We start from the raw sequence: 5337 nt of genomic DNA on the forward strand, positions 1-5337 counted from the left end.
TTTGTTCTAGATAATTGTAAAATAATGATCTACGCCTGATTATACCAGGAGCACAAATAAGGGTGTGACAACTTACAAGTCTTCACTTTCAGCCGCACCACAGGAATGCAAGAATATACACGTCGGCATAAAACCGCCGCACCGTCTAACCATTATCCGAAAAAAAGGAGTCATTCTATCCACCTGTGATAACCAGGATGAAAGCTGTTGTAGCAAACCCTCAGCAGTGAAAGGCTGCGGTGTCATCCAACGGCCTTAGACCCTCGCGTGGAAAATCTTGCCTAATTTAGTGTGTATGTGACAGTCGCCATCATCAGTGTTTGAGAACGCACGGTCCACAAAACGTGCAGGACACGGCATTTACAGACGGCCGCCGGGGAAGAAGTTCTACTGTAAGCCGTTGTTCCCCGATGGCTGGTGCTGAACACGTCTGTCATTCCTCTCTCCTGCTCTGCCGGCAACAGCGAGCAGGAGAGAATGAATGAAAGAAAACTCGATGTGGGGTCCCCCCCTCTGTTTGTGAACCAACCCTGCCAAACTCACAGCTGGGGGCAGGTATTCTCAGACTGGTAAGATGCCATTGATCTTGCCCCCCCAGCCTAAAAACAGCAGCCCGCAGCTGCCCAGACAAGGCGCATCTATTAGATGCGCCTATTCTGAAGCTTTGTCAGGTTCTTCCCAGTTATCCTGTAGGGATGGCAAGTGGGGGTTAATAAGGGGTTAATGTCACCTTGCTATTGTAAGGTGACATTAAGCCCGGCATAGTAATGGAGAGGTGTCAATAAGATTATACTCTTAATCACATATCAAAGCCATTGTTCTGTAAAAAATAACCAACAATATCCATACCTGTCCGGCGATCGGTAACGTCCCTCAGCGTAAATTCATCTTAGGGGTTAATCAGTTTACAGGCATAAATTTGTGGCATAAATAACATTTATTGTATGGGTTACTAAACATAAAATCTACAAATAGTTATCTTCCCCCCCCCCCCCCAAGACTCAGAAATAAAACTTTTTAAGAACTTTTTAAACTTTTTAAATCTTTATTAAACTTTTTTTTTTTTTGAACTTGCGATCTTCTGATCATATCTATAAAATATATTGAAGTATTAGGTTCATCGGAGGGGGAGAGACCGTTAGGGGCTCCCCTGTAAACGCCACTTAGGTGCCGCAGTCGCTATTGACCTCTACATTTAAGGCTATTCAGGATATTGGCAGGTTTTCAGCCTCGGGACTATTTCAGTTCACTGACATCACGCAGAGATCTTGAGATGATCGATATTGTCTTATTCTTGGCCCAGGATAGATACGAGTCGCTGATGTGGACCTTTCTGAACCCGCACATTCTCTCTGCTGTCAGCCACCCGTTGGATGCCGTCCGGGCAGCATCTTGCGCAGCTGTTCATCCTCGCTATTTACAGAGACGCGGGGGTCCGGTTCAGACCACGGGTGGCTTTACGTAAATATGTCCCTGCAAAGTGTCGGGATTGCGAAACGCGACGGCTCCACGGCTTGTGGATTTCGGCTCGCTGAGTCAGGATTTATCCCCGGGAGCGACAGGAATTTTTGTCAGAGCGATAAGCGGACACCCAGCTGTGCCGCAGCCTCCTGACTCCGCATCGGCCATGCCTGTGCTATGGGACAGATCGTCCTGAGCTTTCTAATCGGCGTCTATTCTTCACCATTTCCAGACTTCTGCTTGCTGTAAGCGAATGGAGGCGTTTTTGTTTCTGAAATTCTGTCCTGGCCTAACACTTCTCTGACTGCTGAGGATTTGCTACAATTGTTTCCGGTCGTCAGCAGGACAAATCTCTTATGTGCGGTTTTGTTACAACATATAAGAACAGGGGAAATGTATCAGCTTAGCTCACAGAGGATTGTTGAGACCGGATAAGTTGTAACCAAGGTAGACAATCCTCTGTGAGCTGCGCACATCAGGGCTGGTTTGATACAGAGCGTCAGGCTTTCAGTTGTGTATACAGTGGCACGTAAAAGTTTGGGCTCCCCCTGGTCAAAATGACTGTCATTGTGAACAGATGAAATGATCTCTATAAAGCCTAAAGTTACAGATGACACCTTTCCATTGTATTTTAGGCAAAAAATAAAAATATCATTTTTTTTTACATTTTCAGGAAATGTGTCATCTGTAATATTAGGCCTTTTAGAGATCATTTCATCTTCAACTTGCTTAAAGGGGTTGTCCACTACTAGGACAACCTCTTCTTAAACTACCATATATGTCCGGCACTGATAACATAATAAATCCTATACTCACCTGTGCCGCCTCCATTCCCGCAGTGTCGGCACTCGCTCTCCCTGGCGCTGTGACGCCGTGTTGTGACACAAATCACTCTGGTGTCCAATTAGACGCCTTCGGACAAACTGAACATGAAGAGGAAGTCAGAGATCAGTGCTGATTGGATGCCGGCTTCACGTGTCATTCCACCGCATCTCAGCACCGGGACCGCGAGTACCGATACAGCTGAAATGGCGCCAGCACTGGAGTATAAGGTTTATTTTTTTTTTATCAGGGCGGAACATTTAGTTTAAGAAGGGGCTATCGTAGTATTGGACAACCCCATTAACTGTTCACATAACTTTAATTTTGACCACGGGTGCCCAAACTTTTACATGCCACTGTATGACTGGAGAATGCGATCTGCAACACAACACATCTATGGTCCCCAGACATGATGTGAACAGAGCACAGCTCATAGAGGACCGATCAGACTGTAACAAACCATCAGCTGTAAGAAATATTAAGCCCCGTTCACACGGTCTGGAATTGACTGATTTCACTGTGGATTGGGCACCCGAATCTGATTGCAGTCCATATCCAATGCAATGTAAAAGGGTTTTTGTAACCCCATTCCCGCGCAAAAATTAGATTTTAGATTCCGAACGCTGCTGTTTAACCCCTGAAATCCAGCAACCAATCACCTAAAACGGCATAACGAACATAAACAGTGGAAAGTAAAATTAACAAAAAAAACAATAAACATATTTGGCATCACCACATCTGCAATAGTCTGATGAGTCAAAAGCTAAAATGATTTCTCCCATATAGTAAACTTCGTACAGTAAAAATAAAAATGCCGGTATTGATGTTTTTTTGTTCGCTACACAAATCGATCGACATCATATATACTAAAAAAAACTGGGTCAGCTCGGCGCATAAAAAGCAAGCCCTCGCACGGCCCCGCCAACAGAAAAATAAAAAGGTTACAGGTCTTAGAAAGTGGCGGCACATAACACTTTTGTTTTTTTTTTTTTAGATAGTTTTATCTATTTTTCACCACTTATAAAAAATTTACGTAATTGCACTGACCTGAAGAATCATGCAACTTAGTCATTTTTGCTGCAAAAATAAAGGACGTAAGAAGAAAGTCTAATAAACAATGGCGGAATTGCATTTTTTCATGATTTCGCCAACTTGGATTTTCTACTTGTTTTTTAATATACTAATTGGTAAAGTGAAGGGTGTCATTCTCCATTCGGTCATTTATGCGGATATGTCAACTGGAAAAGAAACTCATGGAAGAAATAATTATTCTAGGATGGAACTGAAAAATTAAAAAAAATAGCCATTTTGACTTTGTTTTTTGCAGTAAAAATAATGTGGTATCTTTTTTTCTAGGGGTCAGTTCCAAATTCATATAGTTTTTTTGTTTTGCATTTAATAAAATGCAAAGAAAAAAAAAAAATGAAACATTTGGGTTCTATCATTTTTTTTAAGAGCGATAAAATATTTTTCGTTAGTATTTTTTCAGTCAATGGAGCTGTTTTTTGTGTGTTTTTATTGGTACCATTTTGGGATACATTTCACTTTCTTAACTATTTATATTCCAATTTATAGGTGAGGTTTTGACAGAAAAATATTAATTCTGTCAATATCATTTTTTTATATTTTGGCATTCAACCTATGAGATGAATATTTTTAGATTGTTTTAGTTTGGATCACTATGCATATAATAAGGCCAAATATTGTATTTATTATTATTATTATTATTATTATTATTAATTTTTAGATTTTTTAGCTGATTAAAACTGATATAATTTTAGACCTTTTTTTTTAATTTTACAATTTTTTTAGTGTTTTTTTTTTTTATTTTAATTTTTTTTTTTATACATTTTACATTTTTGCACATTAGTTCCACTAACCAGGTGTTAAAGTGGCCATTTCTTAGTTAATTTTTGGAAATCTGGTTGATGAGCTGACATTTCCTTCTTCCCCTTCTCCTCTATGACAGTTATACGCCCTGAATGGACAACCCCTTTAATTCTCAGTTACATTCCTGGGTAACGGGCGGCCGCCATCACTTGTGTTTGCCCTATTTTGACACCACAGTTCCCTCCCGGACTCCCCGAAGCGCGGCCTTCTGACAGGTGCTCGCGGTCTCCGAGCTCAGACGACACCACATATCTCCATATTAGCCCGGGCCGCAGGGCCGGATTATTATTAAACATTTCCTTGCCATATTTGCTGTCCACCTGTTTGGTTCCTCGCAGTATTTTCTTTTTTTATTTTCAGCCATCGAGGCTCATGTAAGTTAAATCTCATATATACGGAGCTCAGGAACACGGCATGTCGCTCTATGAGAGGAAAATGGCGCCACGTCGCAGCCGCGTGTAAATCGCTTCAGTGTGAGGCCCAATTCATTGTGAAAAAATATCGGCCTAACGGCCCCTGACAACCGCGGGGCGGCAGCAGATTAATAGCTAAAGGCCGAGCAATGATTCGTTGTCATGGAGATGAGGCCTAGCGTCACCCTACAAAGCCTGTTTGTGTAAAGTACATCATGGGGCAAAAAAAAAAAAAACACTCTCATTCCCGAACCCTCCATAGTCGATGCTCAAGTGAAGTAACAGATAATCGGGGGGCTGATGACCCCCTCACATCTTTCATCTCAGCATAGTAGAGGGACTATGGGATTCTCAAGCCGGAGCTCCAATGGTTCCAGACATGAGCTCAGCCACTGACCAACACTGAAGACATGAAGTGTGCGTCTATGTAATCCAGTGTGGGAGAGCGCAAACGCTCGGCTATATTAATGGACCGCCCCTTTAATACAGAGAATATTCACAGTATATTATATATATACAGTCATATGTAAAAGTTTGGGCACCCCTATTAATGTTAACCTTTTTCCTTTATAACAATTTTGGTTTTTGCAACAGCTATTTCAGTTTCATATATCTAATAACTGATGGACTCAGTTATATTTCTGGATTCAAATGAGGTTTATTGTACTAACAGAAAATGTGCAATCTGCATTTAAACAAAATTTGATCAGTGCAAAAGTATGGGCACCCTTATCATTTTCTTGATTTGAAC

This window comes from Dendrobates tinctorius, unplaced genomic scaffold (genome assembly GCF_039654945.1).
Source record: "Dendrobates tinctorius isolate UK_male_01 unplaced genomic scaffold, ASM3965494v1 ptg000054l, whole genome shotgun sequence".
NCBI lineage: Eukaryota > Metazoa > Chordata > Amphibia > Anura > Dendrobatidae > Dendrobates > Dendrobates tinctorius.